The 16,408-nt window shown below is 40.9% G+C and overlaps 1 pseudogene; it reads left to right on the top strand.

The window, feature by feature from the left end:
* Positions 1-398: 398 nt before the first annotated feature.
* On the top strand, positions 399-15,487 carry LOC100252660 (kinesin-like protein KIN-10B; annotated as a pseudogene).
* The last annotated feature ends 921 nt before the right edge of the window (positions 15,488-16,408 follow it).

Here is a 16,408-nt window from a genome sequence, read left to right as displayed (position 1 = left end):
GCTGGCCGAGATGGCGGAGACTCTAAAGCTGGCTGAGACGGCTGAGATGGCCGAGAAGGCCGAGACTCTAAAGCTGGCTGAGACGGCTGAGATGGCCGAGAAGGCCGAGACGGCCGAGACGGCGGAGACTCGGTAGCTGGCTCTTCTGGCTCTGATAAATCGATTAACGTTGGCTCAGATACCTTAGCTTTCTTCTTGGGTGGCTGGCTACTCGCCCGTGTATGATAGCGCCTGACCGGAGGGCTCATTGGTGCGCCCTCAACTGGAGGTGGGACGCGCGGTGGTCGCGGAGGCTCAGATGTGGAGCCTTGGACAGGGGTCTTTGATGAAACCCTCGTACGGCTTGACGGGGAGGAGGACTTAGCTCCTCGGGTTCTTGCCATGGCGGGCCGGCGGAGATGAGCGGAGGTGCGCGCGGCCGAGGTTCAGGCGAGAGGGAGAAGATGGAAGGTTGCTCTGTTTTTGGGTCTTCTCTGGTACTATTTAAAGTTCAAATGACCGGTTATATTAGAAATTTGGAATTTATACCGTTAAAAATTGGATACCAAGGGTCACTTAAATTTTCGCAGCCGAGGGCGGATTTCGCAGAGAAAGGGCATTTTCGCAGAGGAGGGCCCTTTTCGCAGCCCATTTCGCAGCTGCGAAAATGGGTTACTGTGTTGCGAAATGGCACACGAGTGCCAAAGGGGTGTTTCGCAGCTGCGAAACACCCTGCGAAATGAGGCTATCGCTGCGAAAATTGAAAATTTAACTCTTTGGGGATTTCGCAGCCATTTCGCAGCTGCGAAATGGAGTTACTGTGCTGCGAAATGGCACACGAGTGCCAAGAGGTGGTTTCGCAGCTGCGAAAATTTTCGCAGAGGAGGGTGTTGGGCTGCGAAATTTATTTCGCAGCGGAGGGCCATTTTCGCAGCCAAACCTCGATTTCGCAGCAGACACCAAGGGGCTGCGAAATTATTTCGCAGCCGATGGCCATTTTCGCAGGGGGCTATTTTGGGCTGCGAAATTTCGCAGACCATTGAAATTTCTTGGTTTTGAGCTCCTTTTTGCTCCCTGGGACCTTCTTTCATTTTCTTCGCAATTCCTCCTACAAAAGATCATTCAAAAAGATGAAGTTACATATAATTAACAAAACTTTAAACCAAAATTAAAATCAAAAGAATTAATAAAGCTTTCAAATTAATAAACTTAAGCAAAAATATGGACTTTGGTGAAACCAAGCCCATCTAACCCTTTTCTGATTATGCTTTCTGTGGCTCAAGGAGGTTGATTTCCTCCTTGTCTTGCTTGAATGGCTCAATGAATGGCTTGAGACGATGGCCATTGACCTTGAAGGTCTTTGCACTATTTGAGTTGAGTAACTCAATTACTCCATGTGAGTGTACTTGGTGGATGACAAAAGGCCCTACCCACCTTGATTTGAGCTTTCCCGGAAATAGGTGAAGCTTAGAGTCATATAGCAAGACTCTTTGTCCCTTGAAAAATTCTTTCTTGGTCACCAACTGATCATGCCATCTCTTTAGCTTTTCCTCAGCTATTTTTGAGTTGAGATAGGCATCATTTCTCAATTCCTCAAGCTCATTCAAATCCAAACTCCTCTTTAGCCCAGCCTTAGTTAAATCCATGTTGAGCTTTTTAATGGCCCACCATGCCTTGAACTCAATCTCGACGGGAAGATGGCAAGCTTTGCCATAAACAAGACGGTACGGTGACATCCCAAGGATAGTCTTATAAGCTGTCCTATACGCCCATAGGGAATCAAGGAGCTTAACAGACCAATCTTTCCTATTGGTGTTCACCACCTTCATCAAGATGTTCTTAATTTCCCGGTTGGCTAGCTCTACTTGGCCACTCGTCTGAGGATGATAAGGTGTAGCTACCTTATGCTTGACTCCGTACTTGGCCAAAAGAGCTTCAAAGGGCTTGTTGCAAAAGTGAGTGCCTCCATCACTGATGATTGCTTTAGGCACTCCAAACCTCGAGAAGATGTTTTCTTTTAGGAATTTGAGAACCACTTTGTGATCATTGGTTCTACAGGGTATAGCTTCAACCCACTTTGAAACATAATCAACTCCTACCAAGATGTAGGAGTGGCCAAAAGACATAGGGAAAGGTCCCATGAAGTCTATGCCCCAAACATCAAAAATATCCACTATCAAGATGGGGTTCAAAGGCATCATGTTTCTCCTTGAAAGCTTGCCTAGTCTTTGGCACTTATCACATCCTTTACTTACCTCATGGGCATCCTTAAAAAGTGAGGGCCACCAAAAACCCGATTGAAGAACTCTCATTGCCGTCTTTCGAGAGGCAAAGTGGCCTCCACATGCATTCTCATGGCAATGAGATAGGATCCCATGCTTCTCTTGTTCAGGCACACACTTCCTTATAATTTGGTCCGCACAATACTTGAAGAGAAAAGGCTCCTCCCAATAATATGCATGGACCTTGGCAAAGAAATTCTTCTTGTCCTGAGAGCTCCATTCACTTGGTATTTCTCCCGTGACCAAGTAATTGGCAATGTGTGCAAACCATGGCACTTCCTCCACAAGCATCAAGGATTCCTCAGGGAAATCATCATTTATGGGAAGTCCATGGGTGTCATGAGCAATGTTGAGCCTTGACAAGTGGTCAGCTACCACATTCTCAACACCTTTCTTATCTCTGATCTGGAGGTTGAACTCTTGAAGCAAAAGTATCCACCTAATCAACCTAGCCTTGGCATCTTGCTTGGTTAGCAAATACTTCAAAGCTGAATGATCCGTGAATACCACAATGGAAGACCCTATCAAATAAGCTCTGAACTTATCCAAAGCATACACCACAGCAAGTAATTCCTTCTCAGTAGTGGTGTAATTCCTTTGAGCATCATTCAAAGACTTACTGGCATAGTAGATCACATAAGGTTTACCATCTTCTCTTTGTCCCAAAACAGCTCCAATGGCATAATCACTTGAGTCACACATCACTTCAAATGGCAACTCCCAATTTGGTGCTCTCACAATGGGTGCTGATGTTAAGAATTGCTTAAGAAGCTCAAAACTCCTTTGACATTTATCATCCCACTCAAACTTGGCATCCTTCACCAATAATTCACAAAGAGGTTTGGCAATCTTGGAAAAATCCTTTATAAACCTCCTATAGAACCCGGCATGCCCAAGGAATTGCCTTATTCCTTTTACATTGGTGGGAGGTGGCAACTTCACGATTAGTTCCACCTTAGCTCTATCAACCTCTATACCCTTCTTTGAGATTACGTGCCCAAGAACAATACCTTGATTTACCATAAAATGGCACTTCTCCCAATTGAGTACGAGGTCTTTCTCTATGCATCTTTTCAAAACATCTTCAAGATGTGACAAACAATCCTCAAAAGAAGTCCCATACACAGTTATGTCATCCATGAAGACTTCCATGATTCGTTCAACCATGTCACTGAAGATGCTAAGCATGCATCTTTGGAAGGTAGCAGGAGCGTTGCATAATCCAAAAGGCATCCGCCTATAAGCATAGGTGCCGAATGGACAAGTGAAGGTAGTCTTCTCCTGGTCCTCCACATCAATCTCTATTTGGAAATACCCGGAATAACCATCCAAGAAGCAATAAAAAGGATGCCCAGATACCCTCTCAAGGACTTGATCCATGAAAGGTAAAGGGAAGTGATCCTTTCTTGTTACTGCGTTTAGCTTCCTGTAGTCAATGCACACCCTCCAACCAGTTGTGAGGCGTGTGGACACTTCATCTCCATTTTCCCCCTTGACTACGGTTATCCCGGACTTCTTTGGAACAACTTGGGTTGGGCTCACCCAAGCGCTATCCGAAATGGGGTAAATGATACCCGCTTGAAGAAGCTTCAACACTTCAGCCCTCACTACCTCTTGCATATGAGGATTCAATCTTCTCTGTGGCTGACGAGTTGGCTTAGCTCCCTCCTCCATATAAATATGGTGCGTGCAAATCAATGGGCTTATCCCCTTCAAATCAGAAATTTGCCATCCGATGGCCTTCTTGTGCTTTCTAAGGATTCTTAGAAGATTGTCCTCTTGTGAAACGGTTAAAGAAGAAGAAATTACCACCGGGGCTTTATTGCCTTCCTCCAAGTAAGCATACTTCAACTCGGCAGGAAGGGTCTTCAATTCAAGCTTAAGAATTTCATCCTTAGCTTCTTTCATCTCTTCCTCATCCTTGAACAAAGGGAGGATCACTGGCTTTTGTCTCCAGTTTGACATAACGGCATTCATTCCCATGGGTTCAGCTAACCCATCATCAAGATCTTCATGGCTTTCATTTGGATTCTCTTCAAACTGATCAAGCATACTCTGATTACAATGCTGCTCCACCAGGGTATCTATCATACAAACTTCTTCTGGGCCCTCATCTTCTTCCGGATGGATGTGCTTTTGACATAGATGGAAGATGTTGAGTTCCAATGTCATATTCCCAAAAGTGAGTTGCATGACCCCATTCCTACAATTGATGATTGCATTGGATGTTGCAAGGAAAGGTCTTCCAAGGATGATTGGAACATAGTTGATCCCTTTGACAATGGGATCCGTATCAAGCACCACAAAATCTACTGGATAGTAGAATTTGTCAACTTGAACCAATACATCCTCTATTACCCCCCTGGGAATTTTCACTGATCGGTCAGCTAAGGATAGGGTGATCGATGTTGACTTGAGTTCTCCCAACCCCAGCTCCTTGTATACAGAGTATGGAAGCAAGTTAACACTTGCCCCCAAATCAAGCAATGCCTTCTCCACTTGGGTTCCTCCAATATTAACTGAGATTGTAGGACACCCCGGATCTTTGTATTTGATTGGAGACTTGCATTGGATTATAGCACTCACTTGCTCGGTTAGGAAAGCTTGCTTTGTAACATTGAGTCCTCTTTTCACAGTGCACAAGTCCTTCAAAAATTTTGCATATGTGGGTACTTGCTTGATCATATCAAGTAAAGGAATATTCACCTTCACTTGTCTTAGAACATCAAGAATCTCAGAAGCATTCTTGATCGGTTTCTTCCCACGCAAGACTTGAGGAAATGGAGGAGGCATGTGCTTCTTCATCATGCCTTCCTTTAAAAGAATTTGAGGTTCCCCATCCATGCTAGGAATGATGCTTTCTTTCATCTGAACTTCCTTTCCTTTTCGTTCATTCTTCTTTTCTTCATTTCTATCAGCCTTGTCTTCTTTGGCTTTCCTCTGATCATGCTCTGGCTGATGCACTTCCTTACCACTTCTCAAAGTGATAATGGCTTGCACGTCCCTCACCTTTGAAGAATCCTCGTCTTTGGATTCCACTTCATGTATCCCCTTAGGATTTTGGTGAGGCTGAGAGGGAAACTTCCCTTTCTCATTGACAGTGTTCAAATTTGTGAGTCTTGAGATGGAATATTGGATGTTGTCAATTTTCTGAGACAACTCATTATACATCCCATCTATCTTCTTGTTCAATGTACTCTCAACGTTGTCAATCTTCTGATTTAGTTGAGAGTTGATGGATTTTTGCTCACTCACAAAGTCACCCATAACCTTGCTAAGGCTTACGAGTGCTTGCTCAACTGAGGATTGACCTTGACTCTGTTGGCTTGATTGGGCTGGTGACTGATATGGGTTTGGCCTTGGCTTCCATGCAAAGTTTGGGTGGTTCCTCCAGCTAGAGTTGTACGTGTTGCCATAGGGAGCATTTGAATTTGGCTTCCATTGGCCAATCAAGTTAGCTTGTTCCCCAAACATTTCTCTTACTGCCGGAATGGTGGGACATTCTTCCACCATATGTTCAAACGACTGACATATGGAGCAAGGATTGGCTGGTTGTTGAGGTTCTGAAATAGCTTGGACTTCGTGAACTTTTCTCAACTCCATTTCCTCTATTTTCTAGCCATGGCAGCTACCTTGGCTTTCATCTCCATGTCTTCACTCAGATTGTACATCCCCCCTTTTGACATTTGCTGAACTGGTCTCTTCCCTATTTCCCTGTTAGTGGGCTCATCCCATCCACGGGAAACCTCTGAGACGTAACTTAGGAAATCCATAGCCTCCTCAGGGTTCTTGCTCATGAAATCGCCCCCACACATTGTCTCCAATATCTGCTTCATTGAAGATGACATGCCATCATAAAAATAACCCACCAAAAGCCATGTATCAAAGCCGTGGTGAGGGCATGCATTGATGGCTTCCATGTACCTCTCCCAGCATTCATAAAATTTTTCATTCTCACGTGCTGAGAAGTTGGAGATTTGTCTCTTCAATCCATTTGTTCTGTGAGTAGGGAAAAACTTCTTCAAAAAATCAGCTTGAAGTTCTGTCCATGTTCTTATGCTTCTCGGCCTCAAGGAATTGAGCCATATCTTGGCTTTGTCCTTTAATGTGAATGGAAAGAGCTTCAACCTCATAAGCTCAATAGCTGTTCCCCCTTCTTGAAAAGTATTGCACACATCTTCGAATTCCTTTATGTGTGCATATGGATTTTCACTTTCCATCCCATGGAAAGTAGGAAGCAGAGGCACGATGTGTGGCCTGATAATCAATTGCTCTGTAGGAGGAATGATGCAAGATGGTGCACTCATCCTCGGAGGGTGCATCCTGTCCCTCATGGACCTATACAAGTTCGGATCATTCCCCTGCCCGTGTTGTGAATGTTGATCCTCTGGCTGATTCTCCATGACTTCTAAAATAATCTCCAATTCAATAGCTCGTGGAGTCTCTATCCGCACTAACCTTCCCTCTTGGTCTCTAATCCAATAGGGCATGCACGGATTCAGATGGAACAAAGTAAACAAACAAAACAAAGAGAAAGAAGAAAAAACAGAGCACGCGGAAGGAAAAACAGAGTATGAAAAATAAACTAAAAATGAAAGTTAAAAGCTAAAAGAAACTTATCTAAACTAAGTTAAAAATGTTCTAAAACTAAAATAAAAGGTTAATAAATGAAAAATGAGATAGAATTCACCTTACTCATGAGAAGTCTCACAAGTTACCTCCGGCTGATATATTCATAGTGAAGTAGCACCTTCCCCGGCAACGGCGCCATTTGATAACCCTGGCTCTTGGTAGCTTGGCATGTAAGGGTATCAACAAAATTTATACCTAACGTCCTTACACTAAAGTAGCAAAGCTACTATAGCATAGTGGCTCTAGGATCGAACACTGGGAAGGGTTTTTACTTTAACTGATGAAGTTCGGAGGATGGAGTGAACTTTTCTTAATAAAGATTAGGTTAAGATGAAAACATAAAAAGATGAAGGTGTTGTAAACTAAACTAACATGCAAATAGGTTAAAAGATGGAAAAAGAAGTTTCTCAAAGCTTTGGATAGCCATGCTTAACTCACTGTGTAAAAATGGAGATTTTGGAACTTTTCACCTCGAGTTGGGGAAGCAACTAAGGTGATGCTTACTTCCCGAACCGGTATGTGTTTAACAACTGAGTTTTAGTCCTTCAAAACTTACAAAAAGGGTAGCTGAACCTCATAAATGCTCTTTTAATGATATAGGTCATCTCCTCGACTTGCAATACAATGGCTCGTAGGAGATAACTAATGAACGTCAGTGGATCTAACAATAAGAATCCACTGAGACCAAAAGGTTATCAAGTATTGGCCGTTCAAAGCAAGTCAGAGGGATTAAAAGCTTTACTTTGAATGAAAACATTTATGACGCTCAGCTACTTACATTCATGGCTTGGAAATCTCCATCCTGACACGGGAGCTTCACATGGCATCCATTACTTCAAGAAACAAAAAGGTTTTAGCCTCTCATCCTTGGGGATTTCATCCTCCAAGGATGTTTGGCTACTAAGAAAATAGAAAATAGTAGAGAGAAAAAGAAAGCAAAAGATATTTTCTATTTCACTAAGTGTAAAATTTACATAAGTTTTTTTTTCCGGAGAAAGTTCCCCGACGTTTTTAAAGTGAAAATTACAAAACAATACATATCAGGTTGTTTACCCCTGCATCCTTGCTCAACAACTAAGGAATCATCTAATTGGTGGATTACAAGGAGAGAATTGGCATTTAGACAACAAATATCTGAGGCAAAATAACAAAAAACGATGGTCGCAAATATCTGGAAGCACTCGGGAGAATTTCGCAGGCGCACAAAATGGCTGCGAAATTTCGCAGATGAACAAGATGGCTGCGAAATCATTTCGCAGCCGAAGGCTGATTTCGCAGCCCTGCGAAATTGGCCTTCAGCTTGGAGTGATCTGCTTCCATTGGCTCTAACTTCTTCATTTCAACTCCGATTTGCGAACCGTTTCAAGCATTGGATTGTTGACTTCCCGATCTTCGAAACGACATAAAGTATGCATAAATTGGACTTCAGGAAGTACTCCAAAAGTGGCTGAAATGACTGTCATCAAGAATGCTTCAAGGTGGATTCTCTCTTTACTTCTCCTCCTTGCAATCCGGATTGGTTATGGCAAAGGACTTTAAGGCTTCAAATCTCTGATTCTTCATGTTCCTGAGCTTTCTATTGCTTTACCATGGATTCCAAATAACTCTCCTCCATCTTGGATTGCTTTGGTGATCAAATTACTAACAAAAACACCAAAACTTACACAAAGTGATTAGAAGTGATTGCAAAGGTCCTTAATATGTTAATTGGGTTAAAGGGCAATAATTACTACTCAAAAGTGTTTAAAAGAGTTAATTACAAGCTATCAAATAGCCCTTTTTGAGTAGTAATCAGAGCACCAACTGGACATGAATCAGCTGAGACACCAAGTGGGCACGAATCAGAGGTACCACTTCCTCTCTATTCTTCAATCGCTTTTGTCACATTGAAGACAATGTTTAGCTTGGTTGGGGGGAGAGTTGAGAAAGGAAGTTTTGTTATTAATGCTAAGTTATTTTGGTAATTTAGTTGCTTTTTGCTTAATTTTAAAAAATTTTAAAGTTTTTATTCTACTCTCCATGGTTATTAAGGAAAAATTCACAAAATGAAAAGGGAGAAATTGAATTTTTGTCTTTTTACTTGACTTGAGTTTGTATTATGCTTACTAAAGTTCATGAATTGTTGAAACTTCTATTGAATTCAACCTTAGTTCTTCCACTTTAAGCTATTCACACACTGTGCACAATAGGTTCCGATTATAAGATGAAAAACTATTTCCCTCTTGACTTAGGAAAATTTTAGACTTGGTACCTTTGACCTCATTTAATAGTGTTGGGACACCTTGTAAAAGGCCAATGAGTCTTTGAAAAAGAAAGAAAGAAAGACAGAAAGAAAAAATGTTTTACTTGCCTTGAAACCCGAGCAAGGTCTGAGGGGTATATGGGGAAAATCTTTAAAACCTGGTGCCCTAAGCCTTCATTGGTTGGGAGTCACCGACCTCAATGCTCGTTACAAGGGTGAATAGGTGGAGTTTAACATACTGTAGGTGCTTGGGTATTAAAATTTCATTCTCAAAAGTCCGGGGTAAAATCCGAGGTAAAATCCGAGGAGTTAGTGGTTGAAAGATCCTTAAAACTTGATGCCCTAAACCTTAATTAGTTGGGAGTCATCGATGGACCCCCGTTACATGGACAATTTAGAAAAGAATACCTTTAGCCTTGTACTCTTACAATGAAAAGAATAAAAAATTGTGAAAAAAGAGGTGCATTCTTAGTCTATTGGAGGTTGATCAGTTTGCTAAGCTTTGAAAAAGAACTAGGTTGAGGGGAAAGATTAGTTCAACATACTATATTCGGAAGCTAATAAATAACACTTAGATTTTTGTGGAAGAGTAAGGTTTGACCCTTTGGGAGTGGAAACTCTTTTAAAAGCTTAAATTTGCATAATGCCTTATCTTTAAGAATTGTGATTAGACAAGTTATTTGATAACTCTTGTTGAAGTTTGAGTTTTATTTCTTTAATGTTCCATGTGAGAGTTAGATCATCATCCCACTTGAAAATTGTTTTTTGATCAGCATGATGTTGTAAATTATAGTACTGTTTATTTTCATTTTTCTCTCCTTCATTGCTAAGGGACTAGCAATATGTCGGTTGGGGGGAGTGATTACTACTCAAAAAGTGCTATTTGATAGCTTGTAATTAAATCTTTTAAACACTTTTGAGTAGTAGTTATTACCTTTTAACTCATTTGGCATGTTAAGGACCCTTGCAATCAATTTTAATAAAATTGTGTTAAGTTTTGGTGTTTTGATAGCTTTTTTATCACCAAAGCAATCCGAGATTGAGGAGAGTTATTTGGAATCCATGGCAAAGCAATAGAAAGCTCAGAAACATGAAGAACCAAAGCTTTAAAGTCCTTTGCCATAAGCAAATCCGGAATGCAAGGAGGGGAAGCAAAGAGAAATCTGCCATGAAGCATTCTTGATGACAGTCATCTCAGCCACTTTTGGAGCACTTCCTGGAGTCCAATTTATGCATGCTATATGTCTTTTCTAAGCTCAGGAAGTTAACAATCCAATGCTTTAAACGGTGCACGATTCAGAGTTGAAATGAAGGGGTTACAGCCATTGGAAGCCGATCACTCCAAGTTGAAGGCAGAATGTTGCACGACTGCGAAATCAACCTTTGGCTACGAAAATGTTGTCCTTTTGCTGCGAAAATTTCACAGCCATTTTGCACAGTGCCACGGTGTTCTCCTAAAGCTTCCCGACCGACATTTTGAGATATTTTTCTTTAGATATTTGATGTCTAAATCCCCAAACTCTCCTTGTGACCCACCTATCATAGGATTCCTTAGTCTTTAAGTAAGAACAAAGGGTGAATAACCTCTTATATATAGTTTGTAATTTTCTTTATATAATCGACTGGGGGAGCTTGTTCTCAAAGACGCATCCTTTGTACAGTTTTGCAAGGAAGTAAAATATAGAGTCTTTGCTCTGCCTTACCTTCTCGTTTTGATTATATTGTATATTATTTACTTTTTATTTCTAGCCAATCAAACTGTGAGGATTTTTCCTCAAAGGATGAGGGGCTAGGCTCTTCGTCTCTTGGAGTGAAGAAAGCCGGGTAAGTTTCCTCATGCATAAATTGGAAGTTTTGTTGTTTTAGTTTTTAATGAAGAGAAAGTGTGACCCGTTAATGGTTTTTATCTTTATAGTTAACTTAAAACGCCTTTAAATCACCTGGGCCATACTTGGTAAGGCAAGTGATCTCCGTCCATTGAGATGCACTAGTTTACCTCTTGCGAGCCTTTGGGAGGTGGTTTAAAGATAGGATTTTCTAGAATAGCCAACACTTGGTAAGATTTTGGACTCTAAGGAGACATCCATTAGTTATCTCTTGTGAGCTTTTGACGGGTAATCCAAGGTTAAGGATCACCTTGAATGGCAAATGCTAGGTGAGAGGCACGAGCCATTGCAAGATGCATTAGTGAGAGGGATTTAGTGTTTGAACTCATTAAGGGGAAGCATTTGTACCACACCGGTTAGAGAATTAACTATATGTTAATTCTCTAATGCAAGGAAAAGAAACAAGTGACCGGAATTTCCTTTTTGTATGAGGAACCTGAGCCTAGTGATCTGAAACTCCAAGAAACACTTTTCTTTGTAAGTAAAATCAGTTACTATTTTTGGTTAGTTTAAAACCAAACCTTTTTGTAGACCCTCCATTTTGTCCCTTTAGCACATGTCTTTAAAATTCGTTTTCAATGCTCCACAATAGTTCCTTAGTGGCCTATAGCTACTCATACCACTTACCTTTTTTTGAGTCACCTCGGAGACTTTGGTTGAGGGATTATTTGATCCCTTATTGTGACCCTTGGCAGCCCTAATTTATACTTAGGCTTTTCTTGTTTTTTTTTAGGATAGCTTTTAGATACACTTGGCCCTTTAGGCACCACCTTAGGCCCACTTAGTCTCACCTTAGGCCCGTTTAGGTACTAGGTCTATTAAGATTTTTTTTAGCGTGACTTATATGACTTGCGTGTTTGCATGGCTCGTAGGGCCCATTTTTTTTTTGTTAATTTGTTTGTTTTTATTTTATTTTATTTTATTTTCCTCTTTATATTATTTTCCTTAACTTATTTATTTATTTATTATTTTTACCATTTTCTAATTTATTTACTTATTTATCTATTCATGCAATTATTTAACTTCTAAAATTTCATGTTTTTGCAAGGAAACTTACCATTGGAGTTTAAGGAAAGTGGGACTCTCCTTGGAAGGTTTTGGAGGAGAATTTGAAATTGAGAAGATTGCTTTTGATTGGAAGATTTAAAAAAAAAAAAAGATAAGAAGAAAGGAAATAGGAAAATTCTCCTTTTTGGAAACAAATTTAGGTCTTGAGGGATGATATATATAGGTGAGAAAAGGAAAAGAAGAGGAGGGGGGCAGCACGCATTGGAGTCTGAGAGTGAGAAGAAGAGAGAGAGCAAAAAAAGGATTTTTCTTGAGGGAAAAGACACGCATGAGAGGAAGGAGAGGAAGATAAGAGTATATTTTTGAAGATTTTTGGAGATCGTCTTGAGGGGAAGTACTGAGAGAGGGACTGACAGCACGCATCCTTCTCGTTTGAAGCTGAGCAATTCTCCTCAAAGATTGGCTCTTCCAGGTATGGTCACGTGAAATTCGCATTCTCTCATCTCTATATGATCCTAAATATTATTTTTCAAGTCCCGATGTCATCTTATTGATTGTTGTGGAGAATTAGGACTGATTTTTCTCTTCGAATATATTTAAGCGTGAGCATGCTCTGTTTTGGTTTTTGATTTTTAGTCTTTTTAATCTCTATTGTTAATGGTTGATGTATGGGATTATCATTGATATTGATATTCAAGAACCATTCTCTTTTCCTCTGATATCCTCACCTGTTCTTTTTTTTAGCCCATTGACAAAACAATGGAATGTGGCTTTTCTTGATGGCTTACTCTATGCCTACCTTTCCTCTGTTTTGTTTTGTTTCTTTGTTTCTTTTCGCATCTTTTTCTATTTCTTTGTCACCCATCCCTTGCCGCACGATAGTTTGCACACCTACTGGGTATTCCCCCGGGTCAGTTGTGATTGGTCCTTGGATAGCAAAGAAAGCCAAGTTCTTAGTAACTTCAGAGAATTTGAGAATCAGAAATAAATTCAGAGAAGAGAGTTTGAGTCTGCTTCTGTGGCTACAGTCAGAAAGTTCTCAGACACGATAAGGGATGATTCTGAGTCCTGTGTTTTTACCTCCATCTCCAAGGTCAGGGTCATCGTGAGGGTGCGCCCCTTTCTTCCCCATGAAATCGCCGCTGCCAAAAAACGGTAACCCGATTTCGTGCACCTCGATCCTTGATCAAGACTGTGAATCCGGCGAAGAAGTTATTGTTCATCTTAATGATCAAGAAACCAGTCGCAGAGAGTGATACAAGTTGGACTCGTTTCTTGGCCCACATGACAACAATGTGAGTCTGATTTTTTTACAGAGAGGTAAGCCCTTTGATTCCAGGTATCTTTCATGGCTGCAATGCCACTGTCTTCGCTTATGAGGCAACTGGCAGTGGGAAAACCTACACCATGCAAGGCACTGATGAACTTCCAGGTCTAATGCCACTTACCATGTTAGCAGTTCTAACTATGTGTTGGAGCACAACCAGCACTGCAGAGATGTCATATTATGAGGTCTATATGGACGGATGTTATGATCTGTTGGAAGTCAAAGCAAAGGAAATTGCAATATTGGATGACAAAGGTGGGCAGATTCATCTAAAGGGCTTATCTCGTGTCCCAATAAGTTCCATGTCTGAATTTTATGAGGTCTTCTCTTGTGGAATTCAACGCAGAAAAGTTGCACACACAGGGCTTAATGATGTCTCTAGCAGAAGCCATGGAGTCCTTGTGATATCTGTTTCCACTCCTTGTGATGATGGCTCCAGTGCTGTTGTTACTTGGAAGTTGAACCTCATCGATTTAGCAGGTAATGAAGACAACAGAAGAACCTGCAATAAAGGGATACGTCTCCAAGAGAGTGCTAAGATCAACCAGTCCTTATTTGTCTTATCAAATGTGATTTATGCCTTTAACAATAACAGGCCCCGAGTACCATACAGAGAAAACAAACTGACCCGGATACTGCAAGATTCCCTTGGAGGAACCAGCCGTGCATTGATGGTTGCTTGTCTAAATCCAGGAGAGTACCAAGAACCTGTTCATACGGTCAGCTTGGCTGCACGGTCGCGCCACATATCTAACTCTGTTCCATCAGCTCAAAAACAAGATACTCCAAATGTTAAAGTTGACATGGAGGCGAAATTGCGTGCCTGGCTTGAATCAAAAGGAAAGACAAAGAGTGCACAAAGAATGAAGGCATTTGGTTCACCTCTTATGAGCAAAGCTTCTAGTTCTTTGAGCTCTTTGAAGAAGCCCTGTCCATGTCACAGCTCCACAAAAGCAAAGGCTATTACAAACCAAGGTGCTTCTAATGCTAAGGAAAGGGTTCTTTCTGTGCAGCACAGAAATTTATTCTACAATGGAGATTCAGTTGATTCTGGCACAGAGCGTTTCAACTTTGCTGCTGAGAACAATACCAATAATACAGAAGAAGAGTTCAAGGCTGGTGGGGATGGGAGTGCCTCAGAAACAAATACAATTTTACCTGATGATGCATTGGCAAATGACAAGAAGATTCTGAAGTTGTATACTTGGAAGGTTTAGTTTTTTAAGGCTCTGTTTCATTTCATATACTGGGATCCATTACCTAGCATAGAAGAGTTCTTCTACTTTGAGAGGCTTAGTATCTGCTCAACAGATTGGTACAGTCCAGGTAGGTTCAGGCAGCTATGCGAGTCTAATCTCCGTGAAGATGATGCTGTAAATATTGTAGCAACTACCTTAGCTTGTGATCAGAATAGTACCACTGTTCCCAGCTAAAAGTTGGATATCACAGATTTGTTGAAATCTTTGAAAAATAAGAGCTGAAGCTCCTTCACAATCCATTGTAGTCACAAGGCAGTGCACATGAGGGACTAAATGCAGAACAGCTTGCTCGGGGTCTCAAGTCTTTTGAGTTGAAGACAACATTTGAGGATGCTTTGCTTGGGCATACAAGCGACAGAGATTGCAAAAGACATTCGCTCTGATCCTATTCAAGATTGGACTCTTGTGGTCAAATCACCACTGTCAATAACCAATTTCCTTCTCATGGCAGCAGAATTTTCTGTTTTTGAAATGCAAGCAAGTGGACATTATATTGCATGCTCCAGATGAATATTTGGCCCGAAAAAAAAACTGTAAGAGTTTATGATGCTGACATTAGAAATCCCTTGTACTTTTCACTGTTTCCACAAAGAGGATGGCTGCCAATACATGAAGTCGTTCTTATATCCCATCCTAGCAGAGCTCCAAGTAAAACGATGCGCTTAAGAAGTTCAATTTCTAGAAGGATTGTTCAAATCATTATAGAACAAAACCATGAAAAAGAGCAATCGCTTCTAGAGGAAATCATTAGAGTGTACGCTCCTTATTGGTTCGCGATTGCTAGGTGTCCCCCACTCACGTTGAGGCTTTTAGATATAACAGGGAGAAGACAAGCATGGAAGAGTTCTCTCCCGTTTCACTCAAAAAGAATAATGAAGTGATTTTTGAAGAAATAAGTGAAGAGGAGAAAGTAGGGATCTCTATGAAGCTTTGCAAGAGCTGTACGGGCAGCTTCTCGATGAATTAAGGGTTCACATAAGCGCCAAACCCACACCAGAAACTGGAGAGAAAATTTAGCTACAGCAGCTTCAAGAAACACTCTGCGCAATCAACACCTTTTTAAACTCCATATTGAAATCCCATTCAAAGGACATATCATTAAATATTGCAAGATCACTCAATAAAGCAGGGGATGCTCTTGATGCTGTTCAAGAATGAGAAAATTTGAATAAAGAAGGTCTAACTAAGGGCTATTAAAGTAAAGTGGGGTAGAGTCTCTATATTGATTTGAATCTTGATACCATGTCCGATGAGCATGTAACTGGGTTGCAGCAAGTATCTTATAGCTGTGGTAGTAAAGCAACTGGAAATGTGGATGAGACCTTTTGTCAGTTTACAAGGAAGAAAAAGGTTAATTCCCCGGATGTCCCAAAGCAACCAGATACGGTACAACTCGGTGGTAATTATAATTTATCAGTTTCATATGTTCTTTTAAATAAACATCACTTTCCTTATCCAGTAGATAATGGAAATCCTTGTGTATCTGATGGTAGCAAGTTGTTTGGGGCTGATATATTAGTTTCACTCCCACATTCAAGTACTCCACCAAGCAGCTCGCCAAAAGCTGAAATCTTAGACAGCTCAAATGTGAAGGCACATACGACTGATCAAATCCATCTCGTACCGAAGATGAATTTTTGTGTTGAGCCTATGCATTTTGGCACTGTATTGTTTGGTAAGCCATGGTGCAGTAAGCAGGCTATATACTCAAAAGGATTTACAAGTTGTGTTAAATTCTTTAGCGTACATGATCCAACACAAGTGCATTACTATATTTAAGAGGTGCTGGATGT

The sequence above is a fragment of the Vitis vinifera genome, chromosome 3 (assembly GCF_030704535.1).
Source record: "Vitis vinifera cultivar Pinot Noir 40024 chromosome 3, ASM3070453v1".
In the NCBI taxonomy this organism is placed as follows: domain Eukaryota; kingdom Viridiplantae; phylum Streptophyta; class Magnoliopsida; order Vitales; family Vitaceae; genus Vitis; species Vitis vinifera.
Note: the sequence above shows the minus strand (reverse complement) of the source record. Positions and strands in the feature narration are given on the sequence as shown.